Genomic DNA, 26,138 nt, shown 5'->3' on the forward strand with positions numbered 1-26,138 from the left:
CGCAACCGATGAAAAGATATTGCCGCTCGACTGATTCGGAGTGAGACCTCTGCTGTTAAACTGGAGCCAGTCATAAGCACACTGCCCAGGTATGGGAAACTCTCCACTCTCTCCACAACTGCCCCATCACCGATTGGGAGTTGTGGGGGTGGAGTGTCCGATGGTACAAAATACCCAGGCACGCTCACACTCCAACACACGTGACACATATACACACACCCAGCCACGCTCACACTCCAACACGCGTGACACACACACACCCAGCCACGCTCACACTCCAACACACGTGACACACACACACACACATCACTCTCACGCACCACCACAGACACCTCGTGCATCTATCCAGAAGGGGTTTCCCTCGTTTTGTTTGTACGTTCCAAGTGTGCTGCTACTGGCGCCGTGCCAGCGCACGATGCGTCTGTTCGGATCTCTCGCGGAGCACTGTCATGAACCCGTGTTCGAGAACAGTCCCGCGGAACGTGACATCACAGAACGACTTCGGAGGCGCCTTTACGTTACCTCTTATCCCACGCGCTAGGACAGCGGTAGGCAACACTCAGCTTCGGAGGCCGCGTGCGGGTCTCGAGGGACTGCTTGATGAAGTGATAAAACAACTATGTTTTTATTTGACCAGGTAAGGCCCCACTGAGCCATGTAGCTCTCTTATTTTTCAGAAGCGACCTGGCTGGCACAAGTGACAGCTCTGCGAAGCGGCTTGTCACGTGGAAATGTGTAGCAGGCAAATGCTCTAAGCGCGTGTTTTCTACATGTGGAGGGAAAAACCGAAGGACGCGCGAGAAAAATTCACTTCATTTTAATTTTTATTAATAATAACAATAAAATAATACAAAATAAGAAATTAAAATAAAGTGAATACAAAATAATAATTTCATTCACTTTATTTTCATTTTTTTTATTGTTAGTATTTTTCCTATCTCCGTAACTTTACCGAAAGACCCCCAAGAATAAAGGGGAAAGATTTGATTCGCTGATGACCCTCCTTGTATATACTCTGTGTCTCTATAAATCTGTGTAGCACGATGCTAATGGCAATGTAGAACTACAGACTGACTTTCTACGAGTGAAACTGATCAACCTGTCCAAATTCGATTTGCCAATTTCGAGGCATATACTTCATTATTTCTGCCAAAAGTCAGCTTTTTGACTGCCTAGAACACCGTTAGCGTGAGCATTTACTTAACTATATCTACGGCAAAATTTGATCTTCTTAGCCAAGTGTACTCACTCACAGTAGTCTATACAGCGGGTGTTAGACGTGTGTGTGTGTTTGGGAAGCGGTGGCTCAGCGGTTAGCTCGCTGCACTAACCCTGCGACCCGAGCTCGATTCCCGCTCACTGCAAACACCAGTGGCGATTATCTGAACCGGTCCTGGGCCTCCCCTAGGTTGACTCGGCCTCAAATGAGTACCTGGTGCGGTGTTTAATCTTCGCCACTGGGGAGACAAAGGCGGCCGGGCGTGATGCTGGCCACCCACTCCCTCGTGTACCAAAGTGCCTGCCTTCATTAGGTGCTCGCTAACTGCACTTGCCCAAAAATGTTGTGTAGGCTATACGGGGGACATCTGTCTTTGTTTGTGTTGTTGTCGACGTGAAATCGAGGCGGTTCCATCAGCCTTCCTTGCAAAACTGACAGCAGTGCAAACCGACGCCTCCACACATGTCACATCGCGATTCCAAACCCGCTTCTCAGTCGTACCACACCAAAGATGATGAGCATCTGAAAATACACACACACACGTCTTGTTCTTATAAAACAAAGACCACAAAACCGGACATGTGCGCCTCTGCGGGAGAGAAACGTAACTCCCCATTGTTTGCCTCTGGCTATAATCAAACATTCATGAACGAATCCTCTAAAGGCATCGTCATCAACGGGAGTGCATTTTTCACTCGCGCACTCTAAACTGTTCCCTAATGCACCGCAAAGCGAGATTCCCCCTCTCGCATGGCTTCCCTCGTACGACTGGTGCGTGTCATTCTCAAGTCGCCGGCAGAGTTAGCAGGGCTTGGAACACGAAAAAGCCTTGCAATAAGAACACGCGTGTTGGCCGCTCAGAGACACGCCACGAACCAGCTCGCTCAGTCACCCCTCCCCCCCCACCCACCCATTCACCCACCACCACCGCCTCCTTCCGCTGCCTTTTTTGCCTGGGTCTGGTGGGCACACAGGGTGTGTATAAAGTGTGTAGTCTCTTATTTATTAAATAACTATAATAAGATATCAGTTTAAACTATCAACTATTTAAAGCTATAAAACTATTACGTTTTTTTTTTTACCTGGCAAAGCCCACTTAGCTAGATAGCTCTTTTTAAAGAGCGACCTGGCCATGAGAAATGATACAGGACACGTCGACATTTATAGCAGCCAAATACTAACTTACAACTTTCATTACTGCAGGAATTCGTAATTCTTGGTTATATCGGTAAAGTCACGTAGATAGAAAATACAATAAAAAGAAAATATTTTTTATTTTCAATTTATTTTGATTGTATTATTTTTTTTATCTTCGTGACTTTACCGAAAGAACCAAGAATATACAGCCAAATACTCCCTGCAGCGACGCACATGCGCGCGCTTGGCATCGTGACAGTTTCATCGTACGAGTCTCATCCATCGAAAGCTGCACGTGTCGAGGTGAGAAAATAATAGGTTGTACCCCTTTAACCGGAAATAATAGAGGGAGTTGCTCGGATATTGAATGCAGAAATCCGGAGGGCCTGGAAAAAAATCCACGCGACCACGGGGAAAACACGCAAACTCCAAATATACAGGCGTCAGGGTCAGGATTGAAACCACGACTTCCTGTATACCAGGCGAGGTAGTTAACATCTCGCCGTCTCGGCAGCATAGAATTTCAGAACAGCACCACGACCCTGAAACGTGACAATTCATCTCATTATGGTGGGGTGGGGGGGGGGGGGGTGGAGTGAATCAATAACATATCCAAATATATATTTTAAAAAGGCTGTACAGGTACATAGTCATGAAAGTCAACGTTGGCGTAACTAACAAACCCCTCCCAAAAAAAGCTACAGTTATCTCATGGCATGCTTTCAATTCATTCCAAAGGATCCAAAACCAGTTTGGAAAGGCGTATTCATCTCGTAAGAAAGGAAACCGAGGAGCGGGTAAACTGCATTGCCTTGTACAACTCTGGGCTGGCTGGGCTCAAAACAACCACGAAAAAACCCCCACTACAACGTCACTGTGACTTGCACCTTCAGGAGGCATCCGGCGAAGATTTTGAAGCCCTTCGAGTGCAGGTGCTGCGCGAGTGACAGTCCAAAGCCGGAGTCGCATCCCGTCACCAGCACAGCCTTGTCCCGGATCTGTATCGCACACGCACGGACACGTAAGAAATATATATCCATATATATGCACTCGTGGAATTCTGTAACGCTTCCAAAAATTCACTTTGGTTTGGCCATGTTTGTTGTAGTACGGCGTTAGACTGATGGCTTTAATCCAAGTTGTCTTGTGGTTGTTGTTGTTGTTGTTTAACTTGCATCCCACTGGGATTTTTGCACACAGCGTTGATGTACGGTGCTTTTTATGGAAGACTTTGCTGTTTTTTTCCTGGATTTTTCTGCTTGCGCGTAGTCACTTTAAGATGTTTTCTTGTTCATGTTTTTTTGTTTGTTGCGGTTGCACCCGATTTAAGAGCCGAATGGCTCACAGGGCTATACCAAATAAATGAAAACTGAAACTGAACCAAATAGGCACCCATTGCAAGGCATTTACCACACATGCTTGTGGTAAATAATGCAAACGAACGTGCTTTGATAGTAATAATAATGCGTTAATTGTTTTTTTAAACTGACCAGAGAGAGGCTCCTTCGTGGCCTTGTGCCACCACCGGTGTTAGATCAGAGAACAACGCCAATAGGGCCACACAGCACAGAGGCAAGCAAATATCAAAGCATGAATATCTCCAAGTTGAGCAGTTATATGAACGGAATAATTTCTTTTTTTTTTGCCGAACGTCTTAAACACGTGCATTATTACCGTTGGTGTGTCACAACTTATCCGCTGTTGTTGCTTCAAATTTGCTTTCTGTCCATGAGATGCTGAAGGTCGCTGACGCTAGCTTTACTTTGCTCCAACTTTCCCCGTGGATGACACGTTTGTAGACACACTGCGGTACAACAATAATAATAATTTAAACTCATGAAGCGCTCTTAAACAGTCGTTCTCAGGGCGCTATGCGTGGCAAGGCGGGAAAATAGTCAACAACCAAATAACGAAGAAGCGAGAAAGACGGTTTGAAAAGAACTAAATAGAGAGAGAACGCCATTTTAAACATTAACGTTTTTTTAGTCGAGATTTGAAGATTTGTAAATGTCTCGAAAGTCGTGACCTCGACGGGCAACGAGTTGCAGAGTTTAGGTGGCACGCAATTGCAAAGGCGACGATCACCCCGGCGAGTGTGAAGCCGAGTATAGTGCTCCACGTCACGCTAATATTTGTGGCAATTCCAATTGTTTGCCCCAGGAGAGTACACGCGGAGTGGAGACTCAGGCAGGGTTGTTTGCTACTTTCAGATATTTGAAACATTCCGTGAGAGTTTCGCTTTGTGTCGCGGGGGGGTGGGGGGGAAGAAACTCCAAACCCAGACTTCCCGGAGGAAACCCAAGCGAATGGAGGGAAAACACCTCAACTTTGACAAATCCTGGCCACGCTTAATGCAGCCCCCCTATCCTACAACACCTGGCAAGCCTTTGAAGGCGTGGTTACCACCTAACCAGAGTCACTAACAAGTTCTCCGAGATGGAATCTTCGCGTTTTATTCTTCCACTATCTTTTATTTTTTTCATTTTCAATGTTACTTCGTTTTACATCTTGTGCCATTTCTCGTTGGCTTTTAGAAGTTGGGAGTTTTACCCCCATCCCCAAGCCCCCCCTTCCCTCCCTTCCCCGCCTTTTACAAAATGCACTCTGTGAATTATTGAACACGGCCGATGGAGATGGAGGGCAGCGGTGCGGAATTGCCTTTTTTTTTGTTTAAACAAAAAAATTAAAGAGTCGAATCGGTCGATGAGCCAAACAAGCTGAGAATGGGAGTGTGTGCGGTGTGCGATGGGGAAATGGGGGGGGGGGTGGGTCAGGAGGAATTGGGGGGGATGGGAGTGGGGTGGGGGGCGATTTAGATAGCGTTCGATTCCCTCTGCTTACGGCCACCAACACCAGAGACGATTATCTGAACCGGCCCCGAGCCTCCAACCGGTCGACTCGGCCTCAATACATCATCTGGTGCAAATGAAGACAAAGGCGGCCGGGCGTGGTGTTGGCCACCCACCCCCTGGTTTTTCCGTTTCGGCCTTCGTAGGTACTGCTCGATAACAGCACTTGGCCCCACAAGCCTGTTTCGGCTCTAACGGGGGAGTTCAGAAAACTGGAATGCTTACTTTAAATCTGTCTCCTCTCGCGAGGGATTTTATTGGAGCAGCGCATTTACTCGCGTTTGAGACTTCTGAGTGCATGTGCTGTGTGTGGAGAGCGTGCGTGTGCGCGTGCGAGCGAGCGGAGAGAGGGGGCTCGTGAAGGACGCTACTGAGCAAAGTTGGAGGCAGTCGCCCATCAGCGACAGCGGAGGGCGGATTAAAAAAAAAACAGCGAGTGGACGCAGTAGGGGGCACAGGTGGCGCGTCTGACAATCATCTCAGGCAGGGTCAACTTTGAATAAACATAGACAACACGTTCTACTTAATTAAATAGATGTTTTAATAAATGTTTTCTCCTACAACATCAGAGTGCAGCGCCACATTAAATACGCACTAGAATGACAATAGTTTAAAGCGATTTGAAGCATTTTTTTTGGGGGGGGGGCAGAGCTTTGTGACGTCATATTTGAGGGGGGGTCTGACTTTTTATGACGCCGTGTGACGAGGGGGGGGGGGATCAAAAATCGTCCAAAATCGCGTGACGTCATTTAAGTACGGCCCCTAAGGCAACACGTGGCACGAAACGGCGCGCCCCCGGGGCAATGTCCCCACGTCGGAAGAACGAACGTTCGTACCACGGTCGAATTCAACACCGGCGTTTCCTTTTTGCTTCACTGCGACCGTTTAAAGAGACACAAGGACCAACCCCCACCGCTAATGCGCCCAATCTCAAGAGAGCTTGGGATGCTCAGCCGGGTGGTTGAACCTGGATACGCGCTGAGATGGGCGACCACCGCGTAGCCCAGGTTGGCGATGTCAAAGTGCTGTGTGCGTCTGTGTGTGTTTGTGTGTGTGTGGCACCTCGGTCTGTCCCGTGACCTCATGCCAGCGGGCGTTCGACACTTCGCGTGGCCTTAAAGTGCACTTAGCCTGGCACAAGCGTCGCGTTGACGGCAGTGTAGTGTTTAACGCACTGCGCTCCCAACCACTTAGAACCCGAGTTAGATTTCCTGCCCACGACCAATATCGGTGACGAATACATGCGACTCAGCCTCAAAATGAGTAACTGGCACGGCGTGTAAACGTCAGCACTGGGGAGACAAAGGCGGCCGGGCGTGTGCTGCTCACACCTTCCCTCGTGCGCCCTATTGACCTTAATAGGCGCTCGCTAACATAATTTCCCTTAACAGCATTCGGGGTTACATATCACGTCCCATTTAGTCGAACCGTCAACACAGCTCCATTTAACCAGATACATACATCTTCAACATTATGATTAAGGCTTCCGGTAAATGTATTATTAATCCGACAATTTATCGTATACACGTAAACGAATCTGGATCATTACGTTATTTGTACTCAAAGTAATTAACGGTGTTCCATTAGCACAACTTGGAGCGGTGCATTAAAAGATTTAATTTCCGCTGTGAGATCAAATTTACGCCCCGTACAGAGGGAGCAGCCACTGGTCTGTGATGGATGGCGATAGCGTGGTGGAGGCCTTCATCCAGCAGTGGATGGACAATGGATGATGATGATGATAACGTAGAGCAGCTGAACTCCACGAAACACGGAAACCTAAGTTCAATTCCCATTCCTATCACATTACAATGCTGCTGTTCACAAACACGCGTAACGCAAGCCACTGCAATTGGGGCCCGCTTGTGTTTGGGAAAGACGCGTCAATATATCCTTCCCAATTACCTAAACCTGTGCATATAGCCTATCCAGGGTTACACACACACACACACACTATTTATATGGAGCAGGTGATGGATTGCAAATCATTAAAATGCCCGCTGCAGGTGTGGGCATTGGTTGTAATTGGATGCAACCTTATTCAGATGCTCTTCAATTACACCTACTGCTTACACTCGGCTCGGGAATGTTTAAAGCAAAGCAATAAATAACTGCAGTAAGTGGGTTGTCTGCGTCGCTGGCCCCTGCTATGCATGCGGTGTGCGCGCATACAACAAGAACCTTCGTCACTAAGTGGCGGTGACGTCGTCAAGGCGCTTGTGCCAGACGAGGTGCACTTTGAGACCGCGTTGAAGGCTCGCTGACAAGTCACGGGACATAATCCAGCTGGTTATGGGTTGACCGACTGCAGAGACTGGCAGGCAAATGCACCCACCTGTGCTCCCCACTGTGCTAGCTTGCTGCGTTTTAGCCGCCCGGCGCGACGATCGTTGTTGTGAGCGTCGCTTTATCCGCCCTCTGCTGTTGTTGGAGGGCGACACTGCCCAGTCGCGTCCTTCAAGATGCTCCTCCACAGAGGCCGATCTTGACACCGCTGGTACCAGTCATCGGCAAGTCCGATCAACTCCAAATCCTTCTTTACAATATCAGCCTTCGACGACGTTTATCCCCCTCTATCCGGCCGAATAGAAGCTGCTTGGGCATGCGGTGGTTGGTCGTGTGGGCTACGTGACTCGGCCAACTTAGCCCTGCCTGTCAGAGGAGCTCAATGATGGGAATGTGCCCAGATCTTTTCAGGATCTGTAAGCTGCTCGCACGATGCAGCCTGGTTAAATTCAGGATCGTCAGCCTCAATGTTGAAATCCGGTACAGAAGGGGAGGACGTCGCTATGGCCGAGAAGACCCGGATCTTTTAACCGAGCAACAGGCCAGGTCGCTTCACAAGCAGCGTTAAGCACAGCCGATTTCAAAAGATAATGCGGCTCGGCGCATTCAAAGCGAGACCTCCACTGCCAAACCGGAGCTGTTCGTGAGTTCGTGAGCTCACCACCCCAAGGCGGAAGCTCCTCCGCTCTCTCATTAACTGTCCCCCAATCATTGCTCACAGACAGGCGAGGGGGTGGTGTGTGTGATGATATAAAATACCCAGGGCAGGTGCTGTGTTTTACAGAGGCTTGATGGTCAAAGGCCACAATCTTGTTGTGATCCACACCCACGCACTCATAGACCTACACAAACAAATGTATAACCTGCTGATGCTATACAGTGAGGGAAAAAAGTATTTGATCCCCTGCTGATTTTGTACGTTTGCCCACTGACAAGGAAATGATCAGTCTATAATTTTAATGGTATGTTTATTTGAATAGTGAGAGACAGAATAATAACAAAAAAAATCCAGAAAAACGCATGTCAGAAATGTTATGAATTGATTTGCATTTTAATGAGGGAAATAAGTATTTGACCCCTCTGCAAAACATGACTTATTACTTGGTGGCAAAACCCTTGTTGGCAATCACAGAGGTCAGACGTTTCTTGTAGTTGGCCACCAGGTTTGCACACATCTCAGGAGGGATTTTGTCCCACTCCTCTTTGCAGATCTTCTCCAAGTCATTAAGGTTTCGAGGCTGACGTTTGGCAACTCGATCCTTCAGCTCCCTCCACAGATTTTCTATGGGATTAAGGTCTGGAGACTGGCTAGGCCACTCCAGGACCTTAATGTGCTTCTTCTTGAGCCACTTATTTGTTGCCTTGGCCGTGTGTTTTGGGTTATTGTCATGCTGGAATACCCATCCACGACCCATTTTCAATGTCCTGGCTGAGGGAAGGAGGTTCTCACCCAAGATTTGACGGTACATGGCCCCGTCCATCGTCCTTTTGATGCGGTGAAGTTGTCCTGTCCCCTTAGCAGAAAAACACACCCAAAGCATAATGTTTCCACCTCCATGTTTGACGGTGGTGATGGTGTTCTTGGGGTCATAGGCAGCATTCCTCCTCCTCCTCCAAACACGGCGAGTTGAGTTGATGCCAAAGAGCTCCATTTTGGTCTCATCTGACCACAACACTTTCACCCAGTTGTCCTCTCAATCATTCAGATGTTCATTGGCAAACTTCAGACGGGCATGTATATGCGCTTTCTTGAGCAGGGGGACCTTGCGGGCGCTGCAGGATTTCAGTTCTTCACGGCGTAGTGTTACCAATTGTTTTCTTGGTGACTATGATCCCAGCTGCCTTGAGATCATTGACAAAATCCTCCCGTGTAGTTCTGGGCTGATTCCTCACCGTTCTCATGATCATTGCAACTCCACGAGGTGAGATCTTGCATGGAGCCCCAGGCCGAGGGAGATTGACAGTTCTTTTGTGTTTCTTCCATTGGCAAATAATCGCACCAACTGTTGTCACCTTCTCACCAAGCTGCTTGGCAATGGTCTTGTAGCCCATTCCAGCCTTGTCTAGGTCTACAATCTTGTCCCTGACATCCTTGGAGAGCTCTTTGGTCTTGGCCATGGTGGAGAGTTTGGAATCTGATTGATTGATTGCTTCTGTGGACAGGTGTCTTTTATACAGGTAACAAGCTGAGATTAGGAGCACTCCCTTTAAGAGTGTGCTCCTAATCTCAGCTCGTTACCTGTATAAAAGACACCTGGGAGCCAGAAATCTTTCTGATTGAGAGGGGGTCAAATACTTATTTCCCTCATTAAAATACAAATCAATTTATTACATTTTAAACAAGCGTTTTTCTGGATTTTTTTGTTGTTATTCTGTCTCTCACTGTTCAAATAAACCTACCATTAAAATTATAGACTGATAATTTCTTTGTCAGTGGGCAAGCGTACAAAATCAGCAGGGGATCAAATACTTTTTTCCCTCACTGTACGTGGGCTAGAGCAGTGGTGGAGTGATTACAGCGGCACTGCACTATGAACCAGTTTGATTGCTGAACCGTGGCGAATTACATTTGAACCGCTCCCCCTCCGATCTCCCCCTTGCCAATCAGTGCGGTGAAGTATGGTTGAGACCCCCCCCCCCGGCGAGCAAACAGCGTGTGTGGGCGGTGGTGGTGGGGGGGCGTGAAGACTTATATTCGGCAGTCAATTAACACGAAGGAATGTAAGGGAAATGTAACGCCATCTATTATAGAACATCAGATTATTTACAAAACGCACATTAATGTTAACCCCCCCCCCCCCCCCCCTCCAAGTCACACTTAATGCCTTTCGTGAGCTGGTGAGATTATAAGATAAACAGTTTTTGCTGTTGCGCGGAAAGCGGTTGGATCATTATTTTCGCATCTTTAAAAAAAATCAAGGAGGGATACGTCACTTGCACCGAATTAGTGGCAGACGCGGAAGGCCGATTAAAAAGCGATTTCAGCGCTGGCTGTCAGGCAGCGATTTACGGCGTCTGATGTAATGGAAGTGAGCACGAATGACACAGGCCCTTCCACGTTGCTCCAGGCTCACCGCGAGACAGGAGAGGAGGCACTTCATTTTATACATATATTTTTTTAAGGCTGAGACGCTCTATGGGCGAGGTCCTGGACTTTGGTTCAGATATTCGCCAATGTTACTGGTCGTGAGCCGGGAATCGAACTCGGGATCCGTAGCACAGTGCGCTAACCACTGCGCCACCGCTCACCCCCACTCCTTACGCCACACACACACACATTCACTCACGCGTCGTGGCATTCGGTTTCGCGTTATAGATGACGTGTGACGCACACGAAGCAAAACTCTCCGTGTCGTTTTGATTGCAGCAGCAAATAAGCCGTCGCTGTTATCGTTCGATGCGTCGAAGTGAAGCGTTAGTGGCAGACAGCCACTATAGCCAACACCCTGATTTTTGGACGCTGTCTTTGGCTATGAAAGACTTAATTTCAATAAGCTCTCCCCGTATGGCCTGGTAGCTCTATGGCTCACAATTGGAAGGTGGCTGACTTCAGCCCTTTATCATCACCCCCACCTCCCCTTCTTCTGGGGTTGATAAAACGAGTGCCACTATGAAGGGAAATCAAAAGCCGTTGGTCTATGGATATATTCGCCCCCGCCATAGGAATGAGGAATTTCCGGCACCGGGCTAGAAAATAGGAGATGAGCACAGCTGCAATGCTCAGTTGAGCAGCAAACCCACTTTGAATTACAATAAACCTAGCCGCAGTAATGAGTATATTTTTACTATCAGGGTTTAACTTCTGAACACATCATTTCCCGGTCTCTGGTATCGACTTGAGTGGCCACGTGACGAGTAGCCACAGCGAGGTGGTATATTTCGGATTGGCAACGTGTTCCCCCCGACGAATGTCGCCCACGCATTTGTCCCATCCTCACCATCACGCTTATGTGCGGTCCACTTTCTAAACATTCTGCACCACTCGAAAAACACAACCCGTCTGCGCGATATAAGATACGCACCGCCAACAAAACCGCGCAGTTTACAACCTCCTGTGATTTTAGGTTGGCTTGATACACATGTTTTTGTTACAAAAAAACGTTACGAACAACAACGCTGCTGTCCCATCAGCACGTGGCAACGCCCCCGTGAACGTGAAATGTCGAGCCAACGTTAGTCCAACATTGAGCTAACGTTGGTCCAGAGGGCCTCCGACTACATGCTGACGTTGGCGCAACGTCGGCATGTTGACTTGCCCCGACCGCTCCACAAACTGTCAGCAGATATCTGGCCGGCGCACCACATCAACCATCCACCCCTCTCGCTATGGCTGTGGCGACCAGTCACGTGCCGACCGAGAAACCATTTCGGTGAGAAGCTAAGCCCTGCTTGGAGAGTTATTTAGAACACAGAAGTTCAATTTAACCTTGGATGCTTCTTGCATGTCCGTTGTTTAAATAAAGGTAGGCATATATTTCATGGTTACGGTTTGGAACATAAATACTCGTGTCTTCGCTGTCAACTGGGAGCTATTAGGGCATTGCTTAGGGGACCGTGCAGAATCGCTGTGTACCATTGATTGACATTGACCCACGTCACTGTTACATTTCATACGAACCTCGGTCCATCTGTTATTCATCAGGGTAGAATGAGCGCTTTTAATAATTCAGAGCGAACAAAATGCCTTCGCTCCGCACCGAATAAAGTCGCAATAAATACCACGAGATAATTGCGTGCTGTCTTGTCGGATTAATTATCATCGTTAACGCAACCGGCCACGCTCAAATCCACTGCTGGATGAGGGCCTCCCCCGATGGTTTAAGAGAGACTTGCACCACCGATGGAACTGCCTCGCTGGAAGATCGTTGCATGAGAACCCGGCGAGCCGTTCCATTCCACAGGCCGTGGAAGCTCTCCAGCTCCGTGCACTTCTGAACAAACGCGGTCCCAGCCGGCACAGCCTCGGCGTGCTGCGCGCTGCGCGCATTCTCCCGTCTGCCGCATTCGTAAGCATTTTGATGAATGCCCACATCCCCCCCCCGCAGCCGCTCTTCGGCCAAGGTCTTTCAACGGCGGCGAAGCAATGTGGACGCGCTATGAAAGTGTGGGAGGGGAGGGGGTGGAGGGGGGGTGCTTCTTGACGGTAAATGCAACTTCAAAGACATTAGACTCCCTCTGGCACGATGGGGTGTGACGGTGGGGGGGGGGAGACGACGTCGAGAGAGGTCTGGGTGACGTGGCGCGCGTGGTCGTGCGGGAAAGGAGGCCGCGCGTGATCGCTGAGCAGTAAATGCGTTTTTTTTTGCTCGCGTGAGATGTCAGGCAGTTGTAAATAAATATATAATAGTCTGTTTCTTTTTATATATATTTATAAATCCAGGTTGTGCTTCGGGGATGCGCTTTTTTTCCCAGGAGGGTCCTGCAATGGAGTTATTTGGCAACAGAAATATTTAATCGAGATTAGTAGCTCGCACGTCCTTTAGAGGTGACAGCCTCCCTCCAGCCAGCCAGCCAAACTTGAGTTGCATTAATATTATACGGCCAGAGTGGAGGGGAAGTACTCACGCTCATCAGCACGCACGCACGCGCGCACTCTTGGCCGCACATCAGGCAGGCAGGAATCCAGGCAGGAATCCGGCCAGCAAAACTTTCTTCCAAAACAGTATAATGTTTTTTTTTCTTTTATTTCGGTGCTGCTGCTGTCGGCGCCATGTGCAGATAAAGACGACTTTGTCAGCGTGGCACTGTCGCAGCGAGCAGTGCATCACCCTGTGCCAGAGAATAGACCCAGAAGTTCACAGGACTACTCTCTGAAGTCGGGTGAATTGGAGTTTTCATCCGCACCAACTACAAATGTTTACATGGGAATAGGTTTTTCCCCTTTTTTTCTGCAACAAAACAGCTGTGTTAAGATATTAAAACTCCAAACTGAAACTTTTTACAAGGAATCATGTCTGCATTAACCACAATGCTTGTGGTCAGAATACAACAAAAAACACTCTCATAATATATGTGCATTGTGCTTGAAACTGATTGGTCCACACCAGAGACAGCTTTCTTTTGAGCCTCGTCTCAAACGGTGTTAGACCAGAGGACGCCAAAAGGCGTCACACAGCACAAAGGCAACGCCACTATCAGAGTAAAGAGGGGAAAACCTCTTCTCATATTTTGGTACTGGCAAAGGAGGTCCCATGATGTAGTTACTCACACCGAGCCCTCATTACTCTGATAGTGGCATTGTCTTTGGGCTGTACAACTTTTGGCGTTCTCTGGTCTAACACCGTTTGAGACGAGGCTCAAAAGAAAGCTGTCTCTGGTGTGGACCAATCAGTTTCAAAGACAATGCATATATTATCATAGTATGTTTTTTTTGTTTGCATTCTGACCACAAGTATTGTGGTTAATGCAGACATGATTCCTTGTAAAAGGTTTCAGTTTGGTGTTTTAACATCTTAACACAGCTGTTTTGTTGCCAGAAAAAAGGGGAAAACCTATTTTCATATTTTGGTACTGGCAAAGGAGGTCCCATGATGTAAATGTTTACATGCCGTGAAAACGTTTTTTTTTTCTTTAAACAAAAATCACACGCCAGTGGAAAATATTAAGTGAACAACAAAAAACAAATCTATATTCTGATTTTGGCCGAGACCGTCAACTCACTACACTTCACCGCCCCTCCAATAAGTACAGTTGGCTATGTGCGGTGCAATAGAAGTTCAACACTAAGTTCGTACAACCCGGTTTAACCACGGCCGGCTAAAAGCTGAATGTGAATCCACACGGTCATTGGTCTGGGCTATGTGCGTCTGACCCCTCAACAACCCCGACAAATCTTGGTATTGTTTAAAAAGGGTCTTACCCCCCCTCTTGCCCCCCCCCCACTTCCCTTTCATGTTCGTTATACTTTCCCTGACCTTCCCGCTCCCCACCCACCATATGAACGTTCACTTCTCCGCGAGAGGATCCCCACCTGGATAGGGCAGTGATAAGCCCAACCCGTTCCCTCTCCGCCAAAGCCCTGCCGTGTCGATCTCGAAGCTTTTGCTCGTGGGATTTTTGCTCCCCACCGCCCCCCCCCCAAACTTCTTATGATCGGTGCTCCGTCTGTTCAGGTGCCTGGCTTCGACCTCCGAAAGCACCAGTGGGGGTTCAGTTGAGCCGCTTCCGTCGTGACCACGTGGGTGGGCTGCGTGTGCCGCTTCCGAGAGTCGATGGGGGGCGCGACTTCGACTACGACCCCGCGGGAGACCTCGGACACGTGAACGCGGGGAAGCGGAAGACCATGGCGGACCATCGCCTCCGGATGTGAAGTCCGTCAGGGCTGTGCCGGGCGGACCGGTTGCCCTGATCGTGGTGGACGAGGAGGATGATGATGATGTCTAAACTAAACTATAAACTATTTTTTTTTACCAGGTATGGCCCACTGAGCTGTATAACTATTTTTTTCAGAAGCTACCTGGCCACACAAATTATAGCTCAACGAAGTGGCTTATCATCATGCGGACATTTATAGCAGCCAAATGCTTGAAATGTACGTTCCTAAATGTGGGGAGGGAAAAACCGGAGGGCCCGGAGAAAAATCCATGCGACCACGGGAAGAGAGACGTGCAAACTTAAAATCTAGAAACATCAGGGTCGGGGTGGAACCCACGACCTCCTGTATACCAGGCGAGGTTGTTAACATCTCGTCACGTAGCTCTGTGGCTACGTGGGGCTGACGTCCACTCACATATTGCATTGACATACACATGTATTTATTGAAGTTTTTATTTTTCTTGCGTATCTGGTGCTCTAAACTGTGTGACAGTCCCGTGTTAAAAGCATTCGATAAAAATAAATACGGTGCTATGTACCGAGCTGGCGTTGAGTTAAAAACAAAAACAAAATGGTTTTACTCTCATGACATCACGTGGGCAATACAATTAGAATATAATTGAGAAATGGGATGTGGCGGGTGTTGTATTTGAGTGTGTGGGGGGAGGGGGGTTGAAAGTAAGAACGTAAAATATCGATCTTTAAATAAATCGCCACCGTGATTCATGACAATTCATCAGATGGCGTGGCAGTGCAAGGTGATGGGGGTGAATTTGTTGTCGATTATAATAATGAGCGATACCTGGAGGGCCCGTGCACTCCAACTCACTGCGTGGAACAAATAGAACCCACAGCGCCTGCCGCGGTTGGTAGCCCCTGTGGGCTGACCGGTAGCCCCTGTGGGCAGACCGGTAGCGTGCAGGGTTGGCCACCTCGCCGAGGTGCAGCATAAATAAACGTATGCAGAGAAATTAAAACCCGGACATGTCACGCGTAGAAAGAACACCATCTTACAATATTGAAATAGGGGAGAACACGCCGTGTAATATATGCATTGTCTCGAGTGATGTATTATCATCATCATCATTATGCAGCGGACATAAACGGGCACTCTTAATGTCCTGGGAAGATTGAAAGATGTCCCAGCGTCTTTATCTGCCTACAGATCTATCCTGTACACCATACACACACACAAATGACAAAGACATCCCGTATAACCTACACGGACTGGTGGGGCAAGTGCTCTTAGCAAAAGCCTATTTTAGGCAGGCATCGTGGAACGACCACGTGGATATCACCACACCCCAACTGGCTTTGACTCCCTCTCTCTCTCGTCACGGCCCTCTCCCCCCCTCCTCCTCCTCTTTCCCGGAGTTGTGCTTCTCCTGCGCACAGCCCCCCGGCCACAGCGACTCCGGCAAGCTACTGAAGCTCCGAGGCTGCAGGAACGTGCCCCTCAAGAGTGCCCCGAACACAGCGCTCTACACGTGGCTGTGTCAAGGCGCTGCATTACCGGGACCTGGCCGACCTACCGGACACAAAATGGAGAGACCATTTCTCTCCCCTCATTGCGGCCGCCCCTCCGTGGAAACAAATGTACAAAGTCTCTCCCGTAGCCAAACGCTGCGGTGACCTCCGGTGGAGGTTGGCACACTGCACGTTGCCTTCAGCCGTGTGGCTCAGCCGAATCTCGCCAGGGGTAACAGACTTGGTGCATTTCCTGCGGTGCCAGGGAGGATCTCCCCCATCAGTAATTTTACTGCCAGCCAGCGGCTCAAACCAACATTCCGCCTTTTGAGGGACATCTTCAGGAATCTGGGGGTACCCTTCTACAACAGCAGCTTCGTATATGGGGTAGTGTCTTACCTGGCTAACAAACGCCATGACCTCGCCAACCTTCGCCTGTGCTCAGGCGAAGATGGCGGTGTACAGAACGAGAAAAAAGATGCTGCAAGGTGACACTGACGGCTGCTCTGTGCTGCTTCCAGTGTTCAGAGGCCTGCTTAAGGCGCGGCTCCGGCTGGAGCACGCCATGTACCACACACATGTCGGTGATGTGCAGCGCGTCTTCTTCGAACGCTGGGGAGCCGGAAAAGCCCCTCTCTGTACTAGCGTGGACGGCACCCTCATGTTCACGTTCTGAAGCGCTCGCTCGTCAATGTGGCGTGCGCGATGACCACCACCACCACGTGACTTTTATTTCGCGTTGTGCGGGGTGCTTTTTAGCGCCGCAGCGCGTGGATTTGTAACGTTTATTTTCACTTGTTTGCTGGTAGCTTTGTGTATTTCATATCGAAATCACCTCCAGTGCTTTTGCTGCTGGCGGCAATAAAGGTTGTTTAAAAGTCAAAAAGTCTATCTCTCGTCCTGATGTTCACACACAGCACTGGGCAGCCATTTAAGGCGGACTCAATTTAGGGGAAGCTCAGAACCTAGTCAGATATTACTTGCCCGACGGACGTTAACCACGGCCTTGGCATTGAATCAAAGTCACTAGGTTCAGAGTGGCAGTGTGCTCAGAACTGCACCACCGTTCGCCATAATACAAAAGACAAAGACCCCCACCCCACAAAGCCTTAACAGACTGTTGGGGCAAGTGCTGTTAGCGAATTGCTCTTATGAAGGCGAGCACGGTACACGAGAGGGGCGGGTGGCCAGCACCACGCCCGGCCACCCACACCCCCGTTGGCATGTCCACTCGTGAGGTTTTTTTTGGCAGCGACGTTATCTCGCATCATATGTAACACAGCTCACAGGATGCGGCCGGTGGCTCAGCGATCATTGCGCTGAGCTTAGATCGTATCGTTTCCATTCCCAGGCCTGTGGACAAAACCCAAGTTCTCAGTTGTCGACAGTTGAAGGCCTAAAAAGCACGGTTACAGATTACTGCACGAAAACAAAAAACAACCATGGTAAACTTTTCTCTGCAGTTGATTTGCCTCCATTTCCAGTTCCGAGAGTTAAAAAATTAAACATCGGGTTGACCGTTACGTGACAATTCATGAACCGTAATGTGCCTTAGTGGGTGAGAGCGATGCCCTTTGCCGTGGTGTGGACCAGAGGATCACTGGCACAAAGGGTTGTATCGCCCTGCGAGAGATTCGAACGGACACTTCACCTCATGACGGGATGCAGGTTATATAAATGACATAACCTCGGGGTGGAATTAATATGTATCTATCCCTGTACATATACGGTGCGCACACACACGCGCGGCTCACAGGTTTGGACCCGTATCAGTGCAAGTAAAGGATTCAATGCCAAGGCAGCCAGGGATTTAAAAGAAACTAGTCAATCCAATTAACTGCGCTCACCTGTGACAATTTGCCGGCACTCCCTATGAAAGGCTTTCAATTAAACGCCACAATGAAATATGGTAGCGTGCCGGTCACGCTTAATAACACGTTCTGTAACCGTTTCATTACACGCGCACGGCACATGGGCGCTGGAATTTACGGGGGATCTCAATAACGTCCTTATTAGATTTGCATGCAGTGCTGTGTAACTTTAGAAATGCATCAAAGGGGGATGGGGGAGCGGTGGCGCAGTTGGTTTCCACTGTCCGTTACGAAAAACCTGGCACCCCGAGTAAGATTCATAACCAAAAGGATACTTCAGTTTTAGGCGAGGCGAGTGATATCTGAACTGATCCTGGGAACACCCTCAGACCCCCCCCCCCCCACTACTTCATCGACCCACACACTAATAGCCAGCGTGATGAGGTATGGTCAAATAGCCCCCATGGAGGACAGCGCGCGGGACAGCATTACTGCTCGCTACTGATGTTTAGCTCTTGTCCAGAATCTAACTCAGGGCGTCCAATGAATAGCGCAGTGCGCTAATCACTGTGCCACCACTCTACGTATCGATTGCGACGCCCATTATCTTGCGAGGACAACCACTGATGACTTTCCACAAAGTGGTACCTATTTTATCTGCCCGAAAAAGGATGATGGGTACGGTCGACTGAAGAGCATATCGTCTGGAGACGCTGTGCGTAATGTCTGGAGACGCTGTGTGTAGCATCTGGAGACGCTGTGTGTAGTGTCTGGAGACGCTGTGTGTAGCGTCTGGAGACGCTGTGTGTAGTGTCTGGAGACACTGTGTGTAGTGTCTGGAGACGCTGTGTGTAGCGTCTGGAGACGCTGTGTGTAGTCTGGAGACACTGTGTGTAGTCTGGAGACACTGTGCGTAATGTCTGGAGACGCTGTGTGTAGCGTCTGGAGACGCTGTGTGTAGTCTGGAGACACTGTGTGTAGTCTGCAGACGCTGTGTGTAGTCTGGAGACGCTGTGTGTAGCGTCTGGAGACGCTGTGCGTAGCGTCTGGAGACGCTGTGTGTAGTGTCTGGAGACACTGTGTGTAGCGTCTGGAGACACTGTGTGTAGCGTCTGGAGACACTGTGTGTAGTCTGGAGACACTACACACAGTGTCTGGAGACACTGTGTGTAGTCTGGAGACGCTGTGTGTAGCGTCTGGAGACGCTGTGTGTAGTCTGGAGACGCTACACACAGCGTCTGGAGACACTGTGTGTAGCGTCTGGAGACGCTGTGTGTAGTGTCTGGAGACAGAGACACTGTGTGTAGTGTCTGGAGACGCTACACACAGTGTCTCCAGACGCTGTGCGTAGCGTCTCTACACACAGTGTCTGGAGACACTGTGTGTAGCGTCTGGAGACGCTGTGTGTAGTGTCTGGAGACAGAGACACTGTGTGTAGTGTCTGGAGACGCTACACACAGTGTCTCCAGACGCTGTGCATAGCGTCTCTACACACAGTGTCTGGAGACACTGTGTGTAGTGTCTGGAGACAGAGACACTGTGTGTAGTGTCTGGAGACAGAGACACTGTGTGTAGTGTCTGGAGACAGAGACACTGTGTGTAGTGTCTGGAGACGCTGTGCATACATAGTGGGCATATTTATTGTCGTGGGCCGAGGCGCAGTAAGTGATGAAGCTGAGAGGGAATCAAATAGGAGCACTGCAACCTTCCTTGACCTGAACACGAAGGGGCAGTCGAGGGTACAGACGGCTGTGGGGAGGCAGTTCCGACTGATGCGGCAAACACTCAACAAGTAACAAAACAAAGACATTAAGCTGCCCCCCCCCCAATCACCCCCGATGTGGCATCATGGGGTTAATTTAATGGTGGTGGATTTACCACAGACAGAGCAGCAGCACCAGCACGTGTTCTCTCGAAAACAAAATTGCTTTGGACACACCCCGTGACCTCAGAGGTCACCGGTTGCACTCGATCGCCCGGCGCGGCAGTTGAAACAACGGGACAAGCTTCTTGAACCCATTCCCCTTCAATTTGTCCACCCGCACCTCCGATTAGCGCGGTTGGCTACGTACGGTAGGAAAGAAGTTCACCGTACACACGCACGCACACGCACACACACACACGTGGGTTCACCACGTTCATCCGTCGATCAGGCGGCGCGCTCTGTGTGTGGTGACGGAGTCGAGTGCATGGTAATCCCACCTCTCCCACGACGTCTGCTCGGGCGTGTGGAAGAGGAGGCCAAAGTGCCCTCTGGTGGAGGTCCTTCCGTCGGCAGAGAGTCGTGAGAAAGACATCGCAGCACCTGCGCCTTTGCAGCGGGCCTGCCACAAATATTTGCCTGCGCGCTCCGCCGCTGCTGCCGCCGCCGGCACCGCTTGCTGCTGCTGCTGTGAACCGTGATGCTCCGTGTGCCCAGTGTTCGTCAGACGGCGGGGAGATGCAATCCGCGGAGTGGTTCGTGCGCGTGAAACCCGAGAATTGGCTGCAGATCAATTACGGCCACTTGCCGGGAAGGGTTATGCGTGGAAGGTTGGGTTAATTGGAAAATTATCCAAGTCACTTGTAATATCTGGGCCATTATGAAATTTTGGGTGGAGTGGGGTGGTGGAGTGGAGTGGGCTTGGGTGACACGCCACCAGCTGTGCCAGCTGGCGAGATGTTAACTACCTCTCCCGTTATATAGGAGGTCGTGGGTTCGATCCAGACCCTGATTAATTATGCATGCTGCTGTGTATTTGGAGTTTGCGTGTCTCTCTCCCCGTAGTCGCGTGGATTTCTTTTTTCCTCCGGGTCCTCCGGTTTTTCCGTCAGATTTAGAATCCACGTGATGAGGCACTCCGTTGAGCTATTATTTGTGTGGCCAGGCCGCTTCTAAAAAATAGCGACGTAAAGTTTCTAGTTGGTCTTGTTTTTATAGTTTTCACCAGGAACTATGTTTCTCTGGCGAGAAACGAGACGGTGAGGCTCAGGTAGTTGGGCAGAGACTGAGGATACAACCAGTGACCTACCCCTGAATTGCAAAAAAAATCTAATTTAACAAAAAAATGTGTTCAAGGAATTGCGTGAGCGCAGATGTGAAGAGGGGAAAAACTCGACGTATTCATCACACTGAACATCTGTGAATACTGGACGTCTGTAAAGAAGTGCTTTAAAGCTCATCGAGTTCCTCTCAGTATAAATACATATTCTGATTAACTCTGCCTTAGAATAATTTTGTTTGCCGTATTCTTTAGATTCTGGAACCATTTTTCTCCGTGTATTTTAAATCTGAAGATGGGAGGGGGGAGGGGGAGAGGAGCGTCTAATAATGTGGTACAGTGAGGGAAATAGATATTTGATGCCCTGCTGCTTTTGTACGTTTGCCCACTGACAATGAAATTATCAGTCTATAATTTTAATGGTAGGTTTATTTGAACAGTGAGAGACAGAATAACAACAAAATCCAGAAAAACGCATGTCAACAATGTTGTAAATTGATTTGCATTTAAGAGTGTGCTCCTAATGTCAGCTCGTTACCTGTATAAAAGACACCGGGGAGCCAGAAATCTTTCTGATTGAGAGGGGGTCAAATACTTATTTCCCTCATCTAAATGCAAATCAATTTATACAATTTTTGACATGCGTTTTTCTGGGGGGGTTTTTTGTTGTTGTTATTCTGTCTCTCACTGTTCAAATAAACCTACCATTAAAATTATAGACTGATCATTTCTTTGTCAGTGGGCAAACGTACAAAATCAGCAGGGGATCAAATACTTTTTTCCCTCACTGTAGGTGTGCGTGTGTGTGAGAGACACCAGATTCCATAACTTCATTGACACCGGCAACAAACTTCGGGGTGCGTCTTCCTCTCCGATAGCGCCGTAGAATCCGGAGAATCCGGAAATAGGCTGACATTTTTAGGCGATAGCCCTTCTTCGAAGCAGATCGAGCGGAGGTATTGACTCGTTCATAATTAGCCATCTACAGTTTTCTCACTAAAGGTGGAGCCAATTGCTCGGTTTAGCAGTCCCTCGGGCATTTCACCGCTGCTCCCAGCCCGTGGCTTGGAATCAAACTCAGGTCGCCGGGTTCGGCAGTTGCGGTGTGCAAATGGGTGCGCAAACCACTTCCCCTGCAGAACCAGGGGTCGGCAACCGAAAATAACAAGAAAAAAAATCGAATTCGGTGCGACAGTCAATATTTCGAGAGCCGCAATGCAATGTGACTTCATGCACGGGTACAACACGTCACAAAGGAGTCTGTGAAAGAGTCGCACGCGGCTCCGGAGCCGTAGGCTGCAGACCCCTGAGTCCTCTCGCATGCAGGCACTCGCCTGAGCCACAATCGAGATACCAGCGCCGTAATTTGCCAACCAGTTGGTTGGAAATGGGTTCATGAATAATTATATTATCCGACGAAATGGGGAAATTCACCAGGAGGGGAAAGCGGAAATGATGTCCGTTTAACCCATGGGCAGGCTTTCGCGACCAATATTATGCAGGTATTTTTGTTTTGTTACATCGCGTAAATATGAATGTGTCGTTAAATCCGCCACCACCCTACAAAGCTAACTGGTAAGGTTTGTCACGGGTAAACAAAACGTGATAAATTAGTTACTAACTCAGCACACCGGATTGTTGTAAAATGTTGTGGATTTACTCTCCAACACACCGGTGTGCTGAACGAGTAACTAATTGCAGTGTGTTGTTTACGTGACAAACTTTACTCGTTGGCTGTGTCGGGTGGTGGCGGGTTTAACGACACATTAAGCACTGCGTCCGCTGTTATTGAGTTTCTGTAGCAATCCGTGGCCAAATCACTCAGCATGGGTTGGGCACGATTACATTTGAGAATGATTAAATAAAAAAATAAACACATTCGACAATAACGCCGTGGCTTTTAAAATGGAAAACAGATCTACAGTGGCCGATCTATTGCAGCGCGTGAAATGTTCCATTCCGAAGTGCTGTGAAGACGGCCCACTGCCCGAAACGTCGCCTTTTATCAATGTTTCCTTTAAAGGCCACACAGTGTCATTTGCGAATGTATTGAACTTTGGTTTGTTAACTGTGCGTGTACACCACGGCGAACACAGCAGCAGCATCACGAACCTATTTGTTTTTTCATATAAACAGTTTTTTTTTAAATATTTTATTAATGTGGAGTATGTAGCGGCCACGAATAGCTGGAGTGGAATCACGAGCACCTAAATGCATGCGTGATTGTTTTTTATTGTTGCTGTAATTGATCTACTCTATATCCTTTGGCTATTCCACTGCTGGATGAAGGTCCACCCACGCCGTTACAGGTCATAGGGGGTTTATTCTACAGAACGTGCGCTACGGGCACTCATCCGAGAAGTCCTCAAGGCTCGAACTCCGCTTAGCTTCTGAGATCTCACGAGATTTGGAGGGGGGTGGTTGGGGGGGGGGAGAGGTAGCAGGGGGGAGTGGAGCACATTCTGGGAGGTTCGGTCATACCACTCTATCGAGAACACCGGCGCGTGTTCACCTTTACACATGGGTCATGGGCAGAGTCTAGACATCGTTAATTAAAATAAAACATGCATCTTGAGCCCTCTGAAACAAAGAACTCCGCCCACTAAGAGCACCGATCCTCTACCGTTCCGCGCGTGCTGTACGAGAACACCGTTGTGTTCCTCGGTGCAACGGGGGGATTCCAACCGATCCGGATAGCTCCCAATACATCAGCCGTGCCCCCACCCCCCGCCGCCCCCACAACCTCCGCATCCTCCTCCTCCTCCACCCCCACCGAGGATTGTGCAGCCAGAGAGGATTATTTCTGTCCACTGAAATTGCTGAACTGATATTATCGTCGTAAGCTGACATTTATCAGAGCGGGCTCTCCATTGCTTAGAGACGCGTTAATGTCAAGTTCGGTTGACTTACATCTAATTGGGCAAACGCGTGTTGGTTCTTAACTTTATTTCTTGTTCATAATTGTAGTCGTCTCTGGCTGTAGGCCTCCTCTCCTCTCCCTCCCCCTATCCCCCCGACCTCCCATCCCGTCTGACAACGCCATTAATTTCCTCGGGGTGTGGTACGGTGCTGTATATATATTTGCGGTATTTGATTTTAGATTGTCTAGTTTAGAAACCCCTCAACATGTCAACGGATATCGGAGTTGCACACCCTAGCAAAGCGCGTGTCAGCGGATGGGTTGACATGGGTTTGATGTAATTTAATGGATGGTTGGGAAGGAACTTGGGATTTCGGGAATGATCGTGGCAAGAAAGTGTCGTGGTTGTAATCAGAAAGAGAATTCGACACTTCTTAGATTCGGAGGGGAGAAGAGGGGGGGGGAGGGCTTTAGAGATCTTGTATGGGGGGGGGCACCATTATGTATGTACGTTTAACTTCTTTCGCACCGTACGTAGCCACAGGAAAGTGCATTTTCGGTGGAGGGCCAACGAGACGTTTCGTGGTTGAGGGCTCACACTCCAGAACCTTGCCCCCACCTCGCAAGCACCGGTTCCCTGTGGCGCACGTGACAAGGAGGGATGGTGACACGCGAGCGGAGAGCGGATATTTACAAAGCACGTGGCGCAAAAAGATGGAAAGTGGGCGCAAAGAGGCGTGGAGAGAACGCACGCTTGTAATTAACCGAGAGGGGTGGGGGGGGGGACAAAGAGCACGTGGGTTAGTGAGCATACGTGAGTTAAGGGACATTTGGGGAGATGGTCCAGCAGTGGATAGGTCATGGCTGATGATCGTTGTTAAAAAAAGCAGCAAATTAGAAAAAAAACCCGTTAAATCACACGCAAGATTAAACAGAAAATACAATTAAATTATTAAACATGAACCGACATTGAATTAATTCGGTGGAAGTGCGGTTTAATTGAAAGTGAAATTCCAGTTTCCAACAAAGTTTCCAACTAAGCAAAGATAACCAACACTAACAGGTCACAACAATAATTCATTACCATTGCGCAGGAAAAGTACAAAGGCCAAAGTTTGTGAGCGTCACACGAAACGCGATTCACGATCGGCCACAGCTCGAACGGCGGATCAACGGAACCCGATGACGTTGGGACATCTGAGTAGTTTTAACGGTGTTCCTCCGCGTGATGCGTCCGTCTTGTGTCCTGTGAGTGCATGCATGTACGTACGTTGAACTTCTTTCGCGCCGTACGTATCCAACCCCGTGCTAATCGGAGGTGCGATTGAAAAAAAAGACCAAAAGAAGCAGTTCTAAATCAATTAAATTGAGTGTTTGGAAGAGCCCTACCGAGGTGATGTTCTATACATGCGTTGTATTTTGTGTAGTGGAGTAACGCGCGCAGGGTGTGTAAACGGCAGTTGCATTCATGTACGGGGTTGCAGACAGTGAGGTCAGGTCAGGACGAGCAGGTGCAAGCGTGAGACCTGGGAGACAGCAGACAGAGAGACGCCAGCGATTACGGAAAGAGCCAGTGATTGGCTGGCTGCAAATGCAAACACGGAGTAGGCGCCAAGAAGGCGAGAGATAGAGGCGATAAGGAGGGGTGAGCGCGTGCAGAAGACGCCGGAAGGACGCCGGCTTAACGAGGGCCACCTGAGGACACTTAATGAGGAGGGCGATATAAGGGCAATGTGGGAAGCAACGGGTTTCAGTTTGTCGGAGATGAAGAAGTCAATACAAGAGAAGTCCGGGACCTCGCCCCTCCACGCCTCGTCCTCCCCAGCGGTGTTGGCTGAACCCCCGCTGGGGGCACGGGCGACGTTGGACGTGTGGGTGTAGTAACAGGCGAGCGGGGGGAGAGGCTAGAGGAATCCATAGTTGTGAGTGCGATAGGCTCGCGGATAAAAGCCAGACACTCAGTTAGAGGTTAGCGGAGTGAAAGGCTAGCGGGGTGAGAAGCTAGTGTTGTATACATTCAGAGGCTAACGGAGAACAGGCTAGCGGAGCCAGAGAGAGCGTCATTGACAGGCTAGCGGAAAGCGGAGTAACAGGCTAGCGGAGTGCGGAGTAACAGGCTAGCGGAGTGTGGAGTAACAGGCTAGCGGAGTGCGGAGTAACAGGCTAGCAGAGTGTGGAGTAAACAGGCTAGCGGAGTGCGGAGTAACAGGCTAG

General features: G+C 49.2%; 1 long non-coding RNA gene across 1 annotated transcript in view; it reads right to left on the reverse strand.

The window, feature by feature from the left end:
• Positions 1-806: 806 nt before the first annotated feature.
• Positions 807-26,138, reverse strand: part of LOC116950986 (uncharacterized) — a 47,742-nt gene continuing 22,410 nt past the window's right edge. The window contains exons 2-3 of the long non-coding RNA XR_004404098.2: positions 3,244-3,354; positions 807-1,741 (exon numbers count right to left, since the gene is read on the reverse strand). This is a non-coding gene — a long non-coding RNA (uncharacterized LOC116950986). The remainder of the gene's footprint in view (positions 1,742-3,243; positions 3,355-26,138) is intronic.

This window comes from Petromyzon marinus, chromosome 41 (genome assembly GCF_048934315.1).
Source record: "Petromyzon marinus isolate PM22_M1 ecotype Great Lakes invasive population chromosome 41, UKy_Petmar_22M1.pri1.0, whole genome shotgun sequence".
Taxonomy (NCBI): domain Eukaryota; kingdom Metazoa; phylum Chordata; class Hyperoartia; order Petromyzontiformes; family Petromyzontidae; genus Petromyzon; species Petromyzon marinus.